The sequence below is a fragment of the Gossypium hirsutum genome, chromosome D04 (assembly GCF_007990345.1).
Source record: "Gossypium hirsutum isolate 1008001.06 chromosome D04, Gossypium_hirsutum_v2.1, whole genome shotgun sequence".
Taxonomy (NCBI): domain Eukaryota; kingdom Viridiplantae; phylum Streptophyta; class Magnoliopsida; order Malvales; family Malvaceae; genus Gossypium; species Gossypium hirsutum.
The window spans coordinates 46,387,244-46,408,935 of NC_053440.1; the positions used below are offsets into that span (position 1 = coordinate 46,387,244).

Below are 21,692 nucleotides of genomic sequence, written 5' to 3' on the forward strand. Positions count from 1 at the left end.
CATAGGTGGTCTTCTTTCTCTACTGAACTATTATTGTTTCACTTCACTGAGCTTGTAGACATTTATTTACTTAACCGAGATTGTTGGAATAATAATAATAATAATAATAATAAAGGAGTAGATTTGTCATTAAAGAACTGGCTGAGCCTATAGTGAGTTACAGAAAGTGTTTGAAAAGGTTAAATCTTTAATTGAGTTGCGAAAATTTTAGAATAGGTATTCTACATTTGAACTGAAATTTTTTTATTTAAGAATTTTTTTCTAGTTATTCTGGAACAATTAAAAGATTTTTTTGGAAGAAATATAAGGTTTTGTTTTTAGCTATAGGATGGTCAAATCAATGTTTTAAGGTAGTCTTAATGAGTTTGTTAATTGTCTGGTAATCTACTTACGTCTCTGGAACCTGGAATTTTGACTGTTATGCTGTGCCCAAGGCAGTACTACACCTTTTAAAAAAAATATAATTCAATAATATGCCCAATGCTTAAATAAAAATAATGGGTTTCATTTTTTTTTGCTATTATAACCTCTTTTCAATTTAATCACCTTTTTTTAACTTATTTAATAATAAATTTATATATTTTTATCAATTTAATCTTAATTCTTAAAAACTAATTAATTTGGCCTCTTTTTCTCCCATCTATCTATTCTTTTATAAGTTGCCAATTAAGCTTCTTAACACTTTAGATTGACATTATAATTTGGCATTTTTAGTCCATCAAGTAATTATTAAATTTATTAAAATCAAAAAATTTAATTAAAGACTAATGGCTCTCATTGCATCAAAATTAAAAAATTTAAAATAATTCAATTAAATAAGAGTAATAATTAAATTCACCACTTGTGTAGAGTATAAGGATATTGTGCTTTACTTGGGAAGGAAGCAAGCATTGTGCATACACGAAATTGGCGGTGTGGCCGAGCAACGAAGCGTGAGGTTACCTGTAGACGTGTCAAATCTTTTGTGATCTTTCCATATCTCATTTAAGAAAACAGTAAAAACAGGGGGTGAATGTATTTATGGTACGCTAACAATCTGTTTCCACATTTTTGGTCTCTATTTTCTTGTTCTTTTGTTTTTGGTGTGGTTGATGCGTTGATTTAGGGATCTTACCAGATTTTGATTGCTAAAACCCGACACCACATCTTTCCCTTTTATCATTAAATTTACGGCAAAAAACTGCCTGTAAGTAAATACCACCGTATCAAATCTGGGTACATCCTCTCCCTCCCATTAATTTTAAACTTCAGATCATCATTAAAAGCAAAGATATTAGTACTGCGGATCCTTTTCCAGAATAAAAAATCATATTAATTGTGTATGAAAATTTTAAATGATTTGAGATGATAATGATGCATTTACTCTGTCGAAATCAAACATGGCAGCATCCTAAATCCAAATCAGCAGCCAACATACTGATTTGAGATTCTCAATATACAATCCAAAGGCTGATTTGATTTCATAAGTAAACTAACATTAAAAAATTATTACTTTAAACAATATATTTAAGTATATTTTCACTATACCCAATTATGAGTTGAGTCACTCATCCAAATGTAAAAATCTACCTAGAAAGGATGAGGATTCAAAAAATAAGTTTAGAAAAAAGAAGATATGTTTAGAAAATGGGTCAGACAAGATTTTATGGCTCGAGCTCGACTCGATTTTGATAAAAAAATTTATGTTGCTGTCTGTTGTTGCTTACTGTTGTTATTTTGTTACTATTTCGTTATTATGTTACTATTATTTTATTGTTATTGTTTGGATATTGTATAATTTTTTATTGTTAATTTTGTTATTATTTTAGAGTCATTTGCTTTTTAAGTTGCAACTATATTAGTATTATTTAAGTACAAAAACTTTTTTAATATATATTTTCAATTTGGTGAGAAACATTTATTTTAATATTTTTATACTCCCAATAAATTCTTAATTGGTGTTTTATCACATTGTGATATTTTACATCATTGAATGGGCCATGTGAAAACAATTAGATGATGACAAAATTATCAAAGATTGGAATTCTTTATTGCTGTTCAAGAGCGTATGAATAGTTCCGCGATTTTGGATAAACGATTGTTGAATCCTTGCATTGGAATAAATGAAATAAAATAGATTTTTATTGGTACAATCTAACCTATTATCAGAAATCAATCCTAACACTAAGTCAATTCTTAAGAGATCTCAAATCAAACCATTTGTACTTACTTCAACAAAGGAAGCACATACCTCTTCGGCGGAAGAATTTTTGTTGTCTTGGTCCCAACTCAACACTAAACAAGTCCGAACTAGTTGAATACTTGTGTCAGAAATTCTCTGAGTCGTTTTGCCATTTCCATAAAGAATATAATTGACAACTCGAAGTTGCATATTATCTTTTTCCCGAAATGGATCCTAGGAGAAGAATGTTGCTAAATTTAGACCGTCCGGTATTTCATACGAGGTTACAAGTCGAGCCAAAACAAAATACTTTTTCTTGGTAGGTGTTTTGATATATTGTATTTTTTAAATTTATTTTTATATAAAAAATTAATATAGGCGGGCTGGACTCAGATTTAACATTTTTTTATCCAGATCGAACTTAAACAAAATTTTAGACTTATTTTTTGAACCGCATCAAGCCTAAAAACGAATTTAACTTTTTACACTGGCCCGACAAAAAATACAATGACTAAATTTTAAAATTTAGAGGAATACAAGGGCTTATGACATTTTATTTATTTGATGTTTGACTTTGATCAACTGAGAATTCAATACTCTATCCGATACACCACATGATTGTTGGGTATTTAATTTAACTTTTTTTGATATTCTTCATGTCTGTTTTATGATCCATGTTTGGGGTTCGTGAGTGCTTCTCCCAACAATGTCATCTCCAAAGTTTAAACCTGGATTCTCCCCTTAAAATTACAATGTGCCTTACCATTAGAGTCAACCACTTATTGGTTTGGATATTTAAATTTAAACTTATCCAAATCTAAGATAAAAGGCAATTGTGGTGTGAGTATGCAATCACAAGGCATAAAACAATCCAAGGGGAACCTAAATTTCTTTGCTAGCTTTACTATTCAATCTTTCACAGCTTTCCATACTAACTTAGGCAAACAAACCAGTGACCACTGCATGCTTAGCTTCACTTTTTTCACAAAATTCCTTACTTCGTCTGGGAAGCCACTTTAATTCTAAAATAACACTAAAAATCCATTTAACTATGCCTTTCCCACTTCTAATATTTAAATGTATGAGTTAAAACTTAAAGTCTAATGCATATTTAAATTCGAAGGTCCAATTAACAGAAGGGTAAATTACATATAAAGTCACTAAATTATAGTAAGTTTACGTTTTGATCACTTAATTTTAAAAGTTACAAAATTGATCCTGAACCATTCGAAAGTTTTCATTTAAGTCAATAGGATGTTAAAATCGTTACCTTCTCTGTTTGTATTGCCTACACTAATTGAAAGCACTCCATCCCCTTATTTTCTACGGTTCGGTTTTTTTCATGAAACAACTTCGAACGTTACAAATTTGCGAATCAAAATTCAAATAGTTTTTTTCTCCGATCTTCAACACTGATAGTCAAATCGAATTGGATTTAAGATATGTTCTTTTACCTGTTGATGGGTAGTAATCCATTGTACCGATTGTCAAATTATCTCTTAGAGCTCATTAGTTGTACTTAAAAAAACCTTAACAACCTAGTTTAGTGACTTAAATGAAAACTTTCGAATAGTTTAATGACCATTTTGTGACATTTTAAGTAACATTTTGTATAATTTACCCCAGAAAAAATATAGAAATTAAATTCCTAAAATTTAAAGCAAGAGTACTAAATTTCGAAAGTCCTAAGACTACAGGAACCAGAGACAGAGTTAGACCATAAAAATATATAAAAACCAGTTTGGGCCTCAGCCCGTAAATTTAACCCATAACTCTCCTTGGTATATTATAATCTCAGCCTAAATCGACCAATTCAGCCATTTTAGTTTTTTTTAAATAACTCTAAAAATTAATTAATTATGAAAATGATTAGGAGAAAATTATATACGAAAATGATCCATTTATTAAAGTCATTGTCAGTGTCTTTTGACACATTGACGGCTCCACTCTCTTTTTCCCCTCAATCATCAGATTTTAAAAAATAATATTTTTTGTGCCACTATTATGTTAGGCAACACCCGTATGTATTTTTCGAAAAATACGAATATTTACAGTGCAACAAAAATGAAAAAAATATTTTTATAATTTTTTTAGAAAAATTGTATCAATTACAATAAATTGAGAAAAAAAAGAGAAGAAGAAACAATTTAATATTTTGTTGTCTTTCTTCCGTCTGGCGTGTAGCTTTCTCATGGCTCTTAAAAGCCAAATTAGCTTTTGGCCTTTACTTGTTCCACTTCCCAATCTCTGCAGTTTACCTTGGGTGATTTGTGCAGTTTACCTAGTTTTACGCCAATGAAGGTGACCAACGTCAATATTGGGCACATCTCACTCTTGCTTAGTTTTGTTAAACTTTGCTTTCTCGTGCAACTTCACTCCTTCCAAGCTTTAAATGTGGTAGGTCATGATCAACTAGAGGTGTGGTTCGAGTTGAGTTTAGGCCGAGTGTAAGTATGATACTAATGTATTTTATATTTGTGTAAGTTTGACTCGACTCAAAATATTGAATTAATTTTTTACCTAAATCCCCCGCTCATATTTGTAAAAGATTAACCTAATCCCATTTTAGGTTCTTTTCTTTTCTTAGGAACACATACAAGATTCGTCACTACAAACAGTATAATAGTAACCCCACGATTAATTACTTCATTTATGAATTTCATATTAATAGAAATACATGTCCTACCGAAATAGAATTTGTAACTTGCTATCCTCTTGCCTAGAGGGCAAGGATTTACCTCCGTGGAAAAGATGATTCATTCGGATCCGCATGAAAGCCCAACTCTATTGCATTGCCAAAATCCATGTTTTATATTTGAAAGAGGTTGACCTCCTTGCTTCTCTCATGTTACAATCCTCTTCCCGCTGAGCCACCTTTCTCCTCGGTCCACAGAGACAAAATGAAATGTAGGACTAAAACTGGCGCTGATAGTTAATCACGGAAGAAAGGACTCACTGAGCCGGGATCACTAACTAATACTAATCTAATCTAACTAATACTAATTTAATACTAATAGAATAGAATATTAATCTAATACTAATAGAATAGAAAAAATATAATAGAAAATACTAATATAATAGAAAGAAAAGAATTGTCTTTTCTGTATACTTTTCCCGGTTCCGTTGCTACCGCGGGCTTTACGCAATTGATCGGATCATATAGATATCCCTTTAACACAACATAGGTCGTCGAAAGGATCTCGGAGACTCACCAAAGCGCGAAAGCCAGGATCATTCAGAAAATGGATTCCTATTCGAAGAGTGCATAACTGCATGGATAAGCTCACACTAACCCGTCAATTTGAGATCCAATTCAGGATTTTCCTTAGAGGGTATCAGTAAGGAATTTGAATGTAATAATATTGATTCATATAGTAGGAAAAGGTTCTCTATTGATTCAAATGTTGTACCTATGGGATAGAGATAGAGAAAGAGGAAAAACCGAAGATTTCACATAGTGCTTTGATCAAAAAATCAATCTGATTTATTTCGTACTCCTCGCTCAATGAGAAAATGGGTCAGATTCTTTGCCCGTCCATTGTATTTTAAAATTTTAGAAAATATTTATATTACATTAATTTAATATTTAGTAATTTAATATATTTTTTATTTGTTGAAATTTTTTATATAGTTATCTTAACATTATTTTAATGTTTACATTATAGTAGTATTATATATTTAGTATAAATTTATTTTTTTAATGTGTTATAAATTACATAATATATAAAAATACATAACATAAAGTATTATAAACTTAAAAATGGGTCGGTTCGAACTAGGCTCGGGCCTTGAATGATCAAGCCCGAGCTAGACTTATATTTTAAATGAGCTTTTTTTTTCCAGGATATTTATGTTTTTAAAATTTTTAATTAAAGTAGTAATAATGAAAGGCTTGTTGGTTTGTTTATTTTGGGCTTCCTTGTTCTGTATCCTGGAATTTTTTTTGGTAGTCTGCTGAGAGCAAAACTAAATATTGTGTTTCTTTTTTGGATCTTAGACAAGTAAAAGAAACATGCCTCCTTTTCTGCTTCCTCTTCTTATTCACTTTCCTCATTTTTTTCGATGGCTAACTTAATTTTAATCTATTTTCCATTATTATTTTACGATGAGCATTTGTTTTATATTTTTCTTTGGCTTTACAAATTTTTTCATATGAGAAAAATATTATATTAATCCCCACCCCATGGTTATGGGGTGCAAGTGGTAGCCTCACAAAATAGTATTCATTTTACACAATTTTGACCACAAGTCAGTAAAGTTATCACTTATCATACTTTTGGTCATGTCTAGAGTCTCTAGACCTCTGTTATAGTTTACTTTTTGTGTGTCGATGGACTGTTTGTCAAAATTACTTCTTCCTTGCTAGCTCATGTAAATTATACGGCTTCATTTTTCATGGTGTAGGCAACAAGGCATGCATAAATGGAAGCCGTAGATAATCTTTTAGAGATGTGGCAGAGAGACAAACTTTTAAAAGTAGAGGTGGCTAAAAAATTTTCACAATGTATTTTGTATATTACATGTGAACCTTGCATAATGTGTGCTGCAGTTTTGTCATTTCTTGGTATGGTTCTTTTCTAATTACAATACTTTAGTGTAGCAATATTGTGACAGCCCTAAATTGACCCTAGTCGGGAAGTAGTTTCGGGACCACTAAGCCGAGTCACCGAAGTATTTGGATGTGATAATTATTGTCTAGAATATGTGAATATGAATGTGTGAAAGTTTTAAACTTCGATTTAGTCGATTGCATGTGAACCTAGTTAATAGGACTTATGTGTGACACTTTTGAAATGCGATAGGTTAATTTATAAGGACCAATTTAAGCATGTAGTGAAAATATTGGCTTTGCATGTCAAATACTCCTTTTGTGTGCATAGTGGCCGGCCATGATGGAGCATATATTAGACTATGTGGTAAATTTCCATGAAGTGGTCATTATTTTAAGTAAAAGAAAAGAAATAATAAAAGAAATACTAAGGATACTAAAAGAAAAAAAAAGAAAGAGGGAGGTTATCACCTTGTTCTTCTTGGCCGATTGTAGAGAGGAAGATAGGAGGGTAGCATTCGGTCACTTGAAGCTTGAGAAGGTTAGTAAAATTTTGTTAGTTTTGAAATTTTAAGCTTAGTTTAAGTCATTTAGCTAGCTCCATATTAGCCCATTTGAAAACTTGGAATTTTTGATGGATGGATGGAGCATTCGGCTATGGTTATTAAAGAAGGAATTTGATTATTTCCTTTAAGTTTTGATGAAGAATGTGTTGAGTAAATTAGGGGTTTGAACACTTAAGGATTCGGCATTGTTCATGATTTTTTTAGAAGGTGAGTTTGAATGATATGAGTAATGTCATGTATGGGTTTCGGCTTTGATAAGTAAAAATGTAAGGGTAATTGAAATGAATAATTGGAGGCTTAATCATCAAGAGGTTCGGCTATGGACTATAAGTGTTAGCTAATTCGGCACAAGAGTATAAATGTTAATTACTTTATAATTGAAGCCTTGAAGAATAGGTTGTGGATCATTAAAGTGTTGAAGGTTAAATCTTTAAGCTTGGTTAATTTGGACATTCGGCTATTCTCATGACACTAGATACAAGGGTGTGAAAGGTTATCTATATATATATAAGTTTAATTTATTCATGGTAACTTGGCATGTGGATTGGATATATGTTAGTTAATATATGCATTTGGAGGTGAGGTGTTAAATAATTAGGTATACGGGTTGGTTTCATTATTGAGTATAAGGGCTAAGTGTTTTAAATTGCCTTTGATGTATACATGTTTATATTGAAATATTAAGGCTATGTTAGCCAATTGAGGGTTTCGGCCAAGATATTCAAATAGATTGGTGTGAATGTTTGAGTGATGAATTTGACTCTTGTGTCGAGTTGGGATAATATGTGTATTTATATAAAACTAAATGATGCTAAATAAATTCGATTATGCATGGTATTGAGCTAGTATCATGTTCGTTGGTACATGAGTAGAGCATATGTTTGATGTTTAATATCTAGTTAATAACATCTTTTGTACTTAGTTGTATGGTATACATGTATTAAATCGAATCGCTAATTTGATAAGTTATTTAATAAAATCTACTTGTTGAATCAAGCTCAAGAGCCAAGGGGGTCAAAATCTGATAAAGGAAAGGAAAAAGTGATCGAGTAGTCTATCCACAACTATTCAAAGTATCCGAGGTAAGTCTTCGAGGAATGACCCTACTTGAATTATATTGAAATGATTAGTCATACTATGACGGATAGTCGAATGTGCATAGAGACTAAGTTATAAAGCCAATCAAAATCATGCTCTTTGTGAGTGGCTATTGAGCCGAAATTTGAAAGGTTTAATAAATGATTTGTGTTTGAGCCTTAGTAACGAAAATAAGATATGGATGTGTTAAGATTATAGATATATATGTGCATGAGCATTTGATATATCCGGGCTAAGACCCGAAGGCATTTGTGCGAGTTGATATATCCGGGCTAAGACCCGAAGGCATTTGTGCGAGTTGATAAATCCGGGCTAAGACCCGAAGGCATTTGTGCGAGTTGATATATCCGGGCTAAGACCCGAAGGCATTTGTGCGAGTTGATATATCCGGGCTAAAACCCGAAGGCATTTGTGCGAGTTGATATATCCGGGCTAAGACCCGAAGGCAATTATGCAAGTTGATATATCCGGGCTAAGACCCGAAGGCATTCGTGCGAGTTGCTATACCCGGGTTAAGACCCGAAGGCAATTGTGCTTGCGGTTATATCCGGCTAAATTTCGAAGAGACTTGGGTTTGAATGTGAGCGTTTTGTGCTGTAACTAATTCAATTAATACGCTCGACTAACCCGAACGATAAGGTATGTTTGCATGTGCTTCGGAAAAGTCGATTCGTTTTAAATAGTATTCGTGCAATCGGCTAACGAACTTTCGGCTTTTAGATAGGTTGATACCTTGTGTGTATATATGTTGATGAAGTGTGAAGTAAGTATGATTATGAGAATGTGTATCAATAAAGTGATTCAGTTAGCTATGTGAATGTAATACTTTAGTCAAAGCCGATTTCATTACTTGAAACTTACTAAGCTTAAATTGCTTACCCGGTTGCTTTGGCTCTCTGTTTTATAGATTTTGTTCGTTAGCTATCGGATTCGGGATCAACGAAGTCGAAGTCATCCACACTATCAAAGCTCTTTTGGTACTCTTTTTGTTGAACTCTGGATATGGCATGTATAGGACTACCCCTTGTTGTTTTAAGTACTTTTTGTGATGTATGTGTGTACAGCCATGCGAAAATGGCTTGTAGAAGTGGAGTATGGCATTAGACCATTTGTGTTTATGTATGTTTATATGGTTTCATGATGTGACTATGGTTTGGAATGGAAGTGTTGGGCAAATGATCAGCCATTGGAATGGCTAAATATGATCATATGTGGACCCATGTATGACGAATCCCTAGTTGGTCCATGGTAACCACGGAACAGGTAAAGTTTACCTTGAAAACAGATGCTGACAGCAGCAGTGGTGTGGATTTGAAAAATCACAAAAATTTGTAGGAATGGAGTTAAATAGTGAATAAATTGTGTAATCGAACCTTGATGAATCTATTTTCATATGAAAGTAACAAAAAAATCATATGGACAGTATATTAAGAGATATTAAAGTTCTCGTGAAACAGGGCCAGAACGGTTTCTGGATCTCCTGTTTCGACTTTGATAATTCACCATAAATTATCCAGAGATAATTAGAAGTCATGCCTTATATGTGTGGATTCCCCTTTGAGTCTAGTTTCATTAGAAACAAACGGTATCAGTATTGGAGCCCTGTACAAGGAGATATCCAAGTCGTAATGCGCAAAGGTCAGGGTAGTCGATCCCTGTAACATGGGAGACTTTGACTAATAAACTGTACTAATTGGCCCGACCAAAAATTCTAAAAAAAATTATGTAGATGGGCATATGAGTCTAGTTTCAGGGAAAAATCACGAAACAAATTTTCGAGTTGTGAAACTCAAGATATGATTTTTAAAGCGACTATTACGCAGACTGGCAGTGTCTGGAAAATTTTTAAAAGTCTGTTAACACCTCGTGTTCGACTCCGGTGACGGTCTCGGGTTCGGGGTGTCAAATATTTTATTATGAATATATATAATTTTGTTTTCTTACTTTTTTCATTATCCTGGTTCTTGATGGATATTTTCTCATTTAGGCGTAAAGGAAGTATACTATGGTTGTGCAAACGAGAAATTTGGAGGGTGCGGATCAATTTTATCCTTGCATTCAAGTTGCTCAGAGCCATTCATTAGGGTTGTTTTGGAATTAATTCTTGAATGCAAATTTTTTACCTTTTATTTTGTATTATTTTAATCACCATTGTTTTTCTATTGTCTTCATCTAGATGAGTTTCAACTTATTATTTTATGATGCTTTGAATTTTTTACCAGTATAATTATATTGTATATGAAATATTCTGGAGTGAAATAAAGTAATTCCAACTATTCATCACAGTTAAATGAAAGTAGCTAACTGGTAATCAACATATATATAATCGAGTAGTAGAAACCTCTTGCAATCTGCATTTGTTGTATTCATGCCAAACAAGTGAATTGAATCCATTTACTTATTAGTTATATTTAGTGGCATCATGCAATATAATTATCCTTTTCTTTTTCTAGTTTCTTTGATGAGTAAATATTAACATAAAATATATTTACTATTTTCTTTTTTAGAAATCTATTTTATTTTTTTGTTTGCTAAATGCATTAGTAGGAATTTTCTTAGTATTCTAACACAACATCGTATCTTTGTCTTTTGACTTTTTCTTCATTTTCATGCCCATTGCTTTGTGAACGTGCTCGGATGTGTCTTAAAAAAAATTGAATTTTTTAGTTTTTGAAAATGAGACACATTGTGACCTTCTTAAAGTACACGAACCAAGGTAATATATAACATATGTGATCTTTCAATATTCAAACTAGCCATCTTTTGAGTTAAACTAGGTTCCGAGTATAGATTTGAGCTAATCAATGGATTCACCTCCTAACTGCCACTCTTGTGCAATCAATGAGGCCTTGTGGTCCTTTTGGATCATCATGAGGTGGAGTGATTATGATGGAAATCACTAAAAAGTTCTGTTAGATTGTCATTTAAGTATAACTCTAATTGGGCATCGCTTCGAATTAGTGGTGATAAGCTCACTCAAATAATCACCCAAGACAATACCGTGTAATGGAATTAAAGTATTGAATTAAAAATATTGGAAACATTAACACAAGTCAAAAAAGAAATATAATATGTAAGTTAGATAATTGAACGAACATAAGGTTCTTTGTCAGTTTTTAGGTTTCCTGTTTTCAAGATTTTCCTTGAAGTAAGACTAACCTTCTTAATGTTTGCATTGTTTTTTCCCCTCTCTATCCTGTATTGCCAATTCCACAACTTATTTGAATCCTTCTACCCTTTTTGAAGCAGAGTTTCATCTTCTCTTTTGAAAAAAACATGATTTATCAATGTTTTCTCCAGCCTTTTATTGCATTGCTATTTGGCTTTCCTTGCCCTTGCTATATCACTTTTATGGAAGGACAACATTTTTCCTTCCTTGTATATATATTGAGTGTTGCTCTAGAAGTTGATGTATCACGTGACTAACTAAAAATACGACAAAGGCAAGCGCACCTATCGATATGGTGAGAAGAGATATCGTATCCACGAGGACTAAAATTACTAGTAATTACTGTTTTCCTATTATTTAGCCTACAATTTGGATTGATTGTTTTAAACTAAAATTACTAAATTAATGTAACTAAAGAACTTAACAGAGAATGAATCGGGAAAATAATCGAATAATAACCGATGAGAGAAATAATACCCAAGAAAGAATCCACCTAGACTTCATCTATTATTATGAATCTGATTAAACGATTTATTCACTTGGTATCTTGATCCGTAGAAATTCCTAAATTATGCTAATATATCTTTCGAGAGCAAGAGCAATTGACTCTAGGTTGATTAATTGAAATTTATTTCTAATTAAAACTCCTATTATCGAGTTAACTTGATCTATTGATTCCCTTATTAGATTTGACTCTAATCCAATAGATTTATGTCGTCCTATATCTAAGATTGCATGCAACTCCACTCAATTATGCAAGATCTACTCTTAAATAGGGACTTTTGCTCGTTTGATTAAGAACATTAAACATGAATTAATATCCCGAAAATATTAAAACAAGTGATAAACACACATAACTGAGAACAAGGATAAATTATTTATAGTGTAAAATAGAAATTAAACAACATAATTCATCATAGGGTTCATCCTCCCTAGGTATCTAGGGAATTAGTTCATAATTGTGAATAAAAACATCTTAAAGATAGAATAACCACAAGAAATAAAGGAACTCATAAAAACTTCAAGAGAAATTAAAAGGAGGTCTTCAATCTTGATGGAAATTTACTTTAGAGTTGGCTACAATGGTGTTCTTCGAGTTTTTTTCTTCAATATTCTCTGATGACCCCCTTCTCTCTTCTTCTATTTGGTATTTGTAGACTTTAGAATGCCTAGAAAGACTAAAAATTGCGTTTTTCCATGTGTTTGGGATGCAAGTCACAAAATCGACACGGTATGACACATGGTCGAGTGTCTAGTCCGTTTGGCACACACGACTGTGTGTCCAGGCCGTGTGGGAAGGCCCAACCCGTGTAGCTTTTGAAATATGCGCTTTTTGTTTGATTTTAGCTCGTTTTCGCTCATTTTGCTCCAAAATGCTATTCTAAGTATAGAAACATGAATTTAAAAGATTGTATGAATAATCATCCAAAAACACATTAAGAACGAGATTAAAATATGTTACTTTTATCACTTGTCAGAAGTTGTCTGAGTGATTGTTATATTAGTAGAATAAATGATTAATTAGGGTTGCTTTTCTAATTCTAAACTAATTTGAGACCAGATCCTAAAGGTCTCTCTCGCTATAGAAATAGAGTGTGGGTAGCTTGTAACCTACTAAGCTTTTTGAAAGAGAAAACAGACCAAAAAGAAAGTGCTTCTATGTGTATAATCTCAAATAATGTGTAGAAGGGAATGCTATCTTTGTTAATGCAATATTTCTTGATAATGTGCTCATATTGTCTCTTCATTGGACATTTTTTTTCTTTTTTTTCTCTAGTATGTGGAAACTGATAACCCATAAATGCTGAAATTTCTATCTGCATTCATCCTCTTCGTTATTGGCACATTTTGCAATTCAAATGGATTTTCCTTATTTTAAAATTTCTTTGTTCTTTTAGGGATAAAGTTCCACAAAGAGGTTTCAAATGTACAGAGGGATTAATGGCTTCAGAAGTATTCTTTCTTTTTCGAAGTTTCTATGAACAGGGGAATCTTAATGGTATGTAATTTCTACTTCAATGCACTGTGGAATTTCTAGTCTATTAAGAATGAAACATAAACAAAGAGATATCTAGGAATGCTAGGTTAGTAAGAAAATTCCAACCTCATGTCAAACATTTTCCAGAGTTCAAGATCGCAATAATAGTGGAGTTTTTATCTAGGGAGTAGAGCTTGATGCAATCTTGGATATCATCATAGCATATTTGTTTTAATCCATATCCTTGTGAAATACTACTCCTAAATCTGTTAACTAAACAATTCAGGTGAAAATATGTTGAAATTGGGTACAAATAGTCAAATCATGTATAAGAGGTGACTAGATTTAGTGCACGTGTAAGTATGCAATGGAAAAAAAAATAGTAGGCAAGATTATACTACAAACTTATAATAAATTTTGTGAAGTCATTTGAGAAGATGTGATTAACCTTTTGTTAGGAAGGGATTATACTTGCTCATTTAGCTCATATGTTTTCTTTTGTCTAAGTCATATATGTATTATATATGAAGGTCTCGTAACATTGCATGGTTTGGACCGTTGTTTCAGTATTTTTCTTTATTTATTTTATTTTTTAAAAAGAAAAAGAAATTATGTCAATGTTAGTATTCATCAAATTTCTTTTGGTATGGTTCAGCGCCAAAGCCTCATAGGCCTTTGGTTCAAAAGAAAGTTGAGTGATAAATATAGGTTGGAATTTTCTTTTCTAAGTGATCAAAATACTTCTACTCTTTCCTAGTTTCTTGAGTGATGTTTTATTTGTTTCTAATTTTTTGTAAGGGTTTTGGTGGTGTAAAGTGATTTAGAGCTGATCAAAACTCGGCGATAAAACTGTAAAGGGAAAAGCAAATAACAAGTCAAGGAAAAGCTGGTTGGAGTTTGATAATGATAATGGCATCTTGTTCTAGTATGCTGTCGCATGTCAGCGTCGAAAGTCATATTTATAATCTTCAAGGGCTACTTATAAAATTTTTGATAGGATAGGTAGCTTGAACATTCTTGAAGAACAAGTATCATATTGATAAATTTGTTACAACAAATTTGGGCTTTAAGAGTTTCTATTAAGTTTTTATTCGACATGGTTTTTTACATATAATTCCAATGTAAGGCTTTGGTGCAACTAATTTCAAGTTATTTTGATATTCCTAAGGAACTTATAAATTTAACAATTTATATTTTTAAAATATATATTAAATTGAAATTTAGGTATGCATTTCATCTTCCAATTTATATAGAAAATGAAATATAAATCCAAATTCTGAAACTATGGTTTTTCTTGGGACGCTCATAAGGGTTTATAAATCTTCAATAAAAATTCTACATAATTCAAGCTTAATAGAAATTGTTATGTCTTGAATAAAATATTAGAAAATGTTAAAGCTATATCTTATCTAATATTTGGTCAGGGAATCTAATAGACATTATATTGGAATATTAGTTCTTTAGATGACATAATGACTTCCACTTTTGTTTGAAACAAATTAGTTTTGACAAACATATCATCTATGTATATATAATTGTAAATTAAGACTATTCATTGTTTTTTTGAAATTTGGTGATTCTTTTAATCAATACCGTATCATATTCCATTCAAACTACCAAATGGTATACCTTTCATTTTATTTGATTTAGACTTGTCAAAATTTTTACTATTAAAAATTGATCCTTCGTGGCTTGCTATATGTCATCGCTTTGTTTTCCCGTAAACATAAATTGACTCCTAATACAAACATCACCATAAAACTTTTACGGCATAAAGAGATTTTAAACTTTTTAGATTGATTTGTTACTTTGTAAATTTTGTGGTCTATTATTTTCATTTCTCCCACAGCACCGTTTTCCCAATTCTTTTATATGCAAAACGGGTGGTCCATCCACTTTTTTTTTATTCTGTTTTTGAAGAAAAATCCTTTTACTTCTTTTATATCTGAATATAACATTCAATTATGTTAGTTGGGAAGATTTGGGAGCTTTCATAATTAGCGAAAATATTTATTATGACTTTACTACAAAATAAAAATATTTTTTTACCTTCTATGGGTGTGCAAAGGGAATGGTAAGTTAAAAAGCATGCATCCAAATCTTTTAATGTAGAACCTGTAGGTATTCGGTATATGGGATACCTACAAAGGGAAAATCAAAGAAAATGAACACTTGTCGTAATACCCTTTAAAGAGAAAAGATCACTACAAAGGGAAATTCAGAGAAAATGAACACTTGTCGTAATACCCTTTAAAGAGAAAAGATCATAGAGATCAACATCATTTAGTACCATGCAATCGACATCCAACTGATGGGTAGTAAGTCGCAACTTCTTAATGTATTCAGGCCAGGATACTTGCAAGATAGGTCAAATATCTGTAACCCAACAGCAGAAGAGAATAAAAATTAAATAAAAAGTTGTGTCAGATCAAAAATAAAACCAGAAACCTATTTAATCAAATAATAGCAAGTAAAAATAACGCCTTGTCTGCTAAGGCTTCAAGACTATGAGGTGTCTTGTGCTCAAAAAACTCAAACAGTAGGTGATCTCGAGAGTTCCTGGTTTCACAATCATCGCTAGAAAAGCCTTCTTGTAGTATACTATTTTCATCACTGATAGACAAGCTTCGCACTCGAAAAGGGATCTTATTTGTCATAATCACTACTTCCGTCACTACTCGAGTATCTCAAAAGATTCCTTGGTTTGCTTGGCGTAGATAGCGCCCATATGTTCTCTTCAAATGAACAGTTGATGGACCATTCTGACCGATTTAATTGTGATTTTACTTTTACCGACGACCTTTTTTCTGAAACTTGAGCTTGTTTAGCTTCATTTTAGACCATCATTTTCCCTTTTGTGGCATGTCTTATAAATGGTACCTACATATACGAATACCCATATTGGTGACTACTATTGATGGACTATCAGACATCTCACTAAAATTGCGGATTCCTTAACGTGATCCTCTCAATCCATGCTGAACTCAGTATAAGCCTACTGAATTGTCCCCAGCAACGCACTTCTTATGACGTGGCATGTGCGTAAATCCCTTTTTAAAGGAAGACCCATCTACTAAGATTCCCACTTACTATCTTAAATACGAGATTTGGCTGATACACATTTGAAAGTCCTAGTTTTCGACGACTGTCTCTTTCCTAGATTTTCGACGATTGTCTCTTTCCTAGATTTTTCTTATTGGGCTTCCACATTTGATAGTCCTAGTGGACTTCTCCGCGCTATATAGTCCTGGCAAACTTTTGCTTCTGTTATTTCCTAGCGGACTTTCCACCCAAGTTAGTCTTTGGCGGGCTTCCCTCTTATTTCTAGCAACCCCCTTTTCCCATGATTATTTGGGATTAAAAATTTTCATAATCATCTCGTCTTATCATAGCAAATCCTGGTTTACTTGTCAAACTTTGGCAGATACTTATTTACAAATGCCTCTAAGAGAATACCCATTCCTTTCATGTTTTTACCTATTCCCCTTAAATTCACATTTTTGCGAATCCTCTCTTATAATGTTTTCATGCATTACCAAACGCGCCATGATCATCCTATCTGTAACACCCCTAACCCATATACGTCGCTGGAATAGGGTTACGAAGCATTATCAAAATTTACGGATCAGAAATAGACATTTAATATCATTTGTTGATCATATTAGAAATCAATCATATACAATCATATTGCCCCTTATTTAAGCCTTGAAGGCTCAAAACATACATTAGAAACAGGTCGGGACTAAACCGATACTCAGAGAATTTTTTTCACAAAATATTAAAATTTTTCAAGAGTGTAGGGGACACACGCCAGTGTCTCAGATCGTGTGGGTATTCGAAGTAGGGCACACGGTCGTGTCCCAGCCCGTGTCCATACCCGTGTAACTCTTAGACTTAGGTCACACAGCCAAGTCACACTCTAGTGTGCCAGGCCGTGTGTGTAACACTCCTAACCCGTATACGTTGATAAATTAGGGTTACAAAGCGTTACCGGATAAAACGCAACTTAACACAGACATTCAGTAGAATTCAAAAATTTTACTTTAACCTTTTATAACAAAACATAACTTTTCAGTTCAGTTAAACCGTAAGAAAAATAAACTAGTTTCATTTGGCTATTAATTACATATATATATACAGTACATTAAAGTACGACTCCCAAAATATTATCTAGCCTATACATGCCATAAGTTAAAATTTAAACGTTTTAATACCGAGATAGTAGATAGAACGATGATCTTCGCTAACGATTCCCGAGTCTGCAGCTTGGTTTTTTATCTATAAGACAAATGGATAAAAATAATCGAAGTAAGCTTTTATAGCTTAATAAGTTTATAGCATATCTAAAAATACATATAAACGAACATATGTATAAACATTATATGCTTATAATCAAATTACAGACATAATCATTAATTGCATATACTGATTTCTGATATACTTATCATTTGCATTTCATCGAATGCATATATATGATCCTTCAAATACATATGTCAAAAGCTTATATTTTTACTTATCAACTACATAAACCAAATGCACATCTATACTTTTAATCCACATGTGCCGAATGCATACATGTATATTCAATAATTTTCATAACAACCAATATATGTGCCTATTCACTCAACACAGAGATCCAAACCTTTATATGCTCATCAAATACATATAGACAAATGTTCATATACTTATCCATTATATATATAACCCAAAATATTACATATATATATATCACATGCATATAATCAATTAATTTAACATATTCACCAGCACTTAGCCTACTAGGCTTATAGCCTGATTCAGATCATCGGCACTTAGCCTGCTAGGTTTATAACCTGATTCAGATCACCGGCACTCAGCCTGCTAGGTTTATAACCTGATTTAGATCACCGGCACTTAGCCTGCTAGGTTTATAACCTGATTCAGATCACCGGCACTTAGCCTGCTAGACTTAAAGTCTGAATTATTTCACTGACATTAACCTGATAGGCCCTGAGCCTGAAAATCTCAATTTACAGAAGTTGTAATTCATATTTGAACTATATTTGTATATATAATATCCATACATAAAAATTCAGCTCAATAATTTATAAACTATATCTTTAAACCACATAGATATATAAAGATCAAATACCAAATTCAGCTAAATAATTTAATTATACATCCGAAAGCTCGCATATATATATATAACTTAATAAATTAAATTCTACTACTAAAATCTTATCATTCAACTTATATCATACCTTAAGTAATATTCATTTACTAATCGAATCACTTAAATACATATATATTTCATAACCTTAAAAATCAAATCAAAGAAAATATATCATACATTCGAACACCTTATAGATAATCTAACTAACAATTTCATACCTTTAATTCAAAACAAAAACTTATACATGTATATACATACATATTCGAAATTACATATACTTACATAACATTCATACCTTTAAATATATTCAAGACTTATTTATGAGTATAAATATATATTCCAACTCACATATATATATATAACATTCCTACCTTTAACCAAGTCCAAGGTTTTATACATGTATATGCTCATATATATATTCGGACCTTATGTATACATATATATTATATATACCTTTGATTAAAAACAAGAATTTATACATATATATATTCGAACATGATACATATATATATTTTCGAACATGATACATATATATACATATCATTCATACTTAAACCAAATTCAATCCATATACCTTCAATTTCAGCTCATCAAAATACAATAGATATACATGCATATATACTGATTTAATAACATCAAATTGCTAATAGACTTACCTCGGATATCAGCGGACAAGATCGACTATTCAATTACTTTCGTTTTCCCCCGATCCAAATCTGTTTTCTTCGTTTCTTGATCTAAACATAATCAAATTTAACATTTTTATTCATCAAAACATTCAATTTAGTCCAAAAATACATAAATAGGCAAATTACTATTTTGCCCCTAACATTTTACACTTTTTTGCAATTTAATCCTTTTTGTACAAAACACAAAATACACAAAATTTGCCCACACTAAGCTAGGGCCGAATATTCCTTGTCTTCATACAAGTCCACACATTTCATTTATTTCACATTTTAATCCCTCAAGAATTCATTTTCACAATTTAGCTCTAATTTCTCAAATTCACTAAAAATTCAAAGACAAAATATGTTAATCTATCACATTTCTTTCATTTTTCATCATCAACTATCACAATGTTCAAGCATTCATCAATGGCACATTTCAAAATCATCAACAATTCACAAAATTAAGACATGGGTTTTGAAGTATTCAAAGCAACGATCTCAAAAACATAAAAATCATCAAAAACTGAACTAAATCCATACCTTAATCCAAACTTGAAAGTGCCGAACCCTTAACAAGGTAAATGACTTTCTTTTCTTCTCACATTCGGCCAAAAAGATGATAACATGCATGGCTTTTATTTTATGTTTTATTATATGAACATATTTAACTAATTTACAAAACTAACCTTAATGATTTTACTTTAAAAATTAGCTAACCATGTCCATAAAAGTCCACTCAAAATTTCAATGGTATAATATCAACATAAGGACCCCACATTATAAAAGCCATAGCAATATAGCACTTTAACAAATTGCTAGCCACTTTTGCATTTTACGCGATTAAGTCCTTTTATAAAATCGAGCACACAAACGATAAAATCTTCACACGAAATTTTCACACAAATAAATTCACACATAATAAATAGATAAAATAATATTAAGATATTTTTCAAACTCGGATTTGTGGTCCCGAAATCACTGTTCCGATTAGGGTCAAAACCGGGTTGTTACAACTCTCCCCCCTTAAGGATTTTCGTCCCCGAAAATCTTACCGGTGATTAGGTTTGGATAACGCTCTTTCATTGTATCTTCTGACTCCCAAATTGCTTCTTCAACTCCGTGTTTATGCCACAATACTTTGACTAACGGAATTTTCTTATTTCGTAACTCTTTAACTTCACAAGCCAAAATGTAAATCGGTTCTTCTTCATATGACAAATCAGATCTAATCTCAATCTCTGACGGACTAATCACATGCGTAGGATCGGATCGGTATCTACGAAGCATCAAAACGTGAAATACATTGTGAATCTTTTCTAGCTCAGGTGGTAACATCAATCTATAAGCAACCGGTCCGACCCGCTCTTTAATCTCATACGGTCCAATGAATCTCGGACTCAATTTGCCTTTACGACTGAATCTGATTATTTTCTTCCACGGTGATACTTTCAAAAACACTTTGTCCTCGATCTGAAATTCTATATCCTTTCTTTTCAAATCCGCATAAGATTTCTGACGATCCGATGCTGATTTCAGACTATCTCGAATCACTTTCATTTTTTGTTCAGTCTCTTTAATCAAATCAACCCCGTGTATCTTATTTTCACTGAGTTCGATCCAATACAATGGTGTACGACATTTACGACCGTACAAAGCCTCGTAAGGTGCCATTTTGATACTAGATTGAAAGCTATTATTATAAGCAAATTCAATCAAAGGTAAGTATCGTTCCCACGTACCTTCAAACTCGAGAATGCAACATCTCAACATATCCTCAAGTATCTGAATGATTCGTTCGGATTGACCATCTGTTTGCGGATGAAAAGCTGTGCTAAAATGTAGTTTCGTACCTAAAGCATCTTGTAGTTTCTTCCAAAATCGCGATGTGAATCTCGGGTCTCTGTCCGAAACAATAGAAATAGGTACTCCGTGTAATCTCACAATCTGAGAGATATATAATTCAGCAAGTTTATCAAGTGAATAATCAATACGAACCAGAACAAAGTGAGCCGATTTTGTCAGTCTATCAACAACAACCCAAATTGCATCTTTCTTGCTCGGTGACAATGGTAAACCGGATACAAAGTCCATCGTAACTCTGTCCCATTTCCATTCAGGTATCATGATCGGCTGAAGTAACCCAGAAGGTACCTGATGCTCGGCTTTTACTTGCTGACATATTAAACATTTCGAAACAAAGTCAGAAATGTCTCGTTTCATACCATGCCACCAATAGTGCTGTTTCAGATCGTTAGACATTTTCGTGCTACCCGGATGAACAGAAAATCGACTATTATGAGCTTCATTCAAAATCATTTGAATTAACTCTGAATTTTTCGGAACACATA

General features: G+C 32.3%; 1 pseudogene; it reads left to right on the forward strand.

Moving 5' to 3' along the window:
- Positions 1–6,044: 6,044 nt before the first annotated feature.
- LOC107898116 (tRNA-specific adenosine deaminase TAD2-like) lies at positions 6,045–14,220 on the forward strand (annotated as a pseudogene).
- Positions 14,221–21,692: the final 7,472 nt, after the last annotated feature.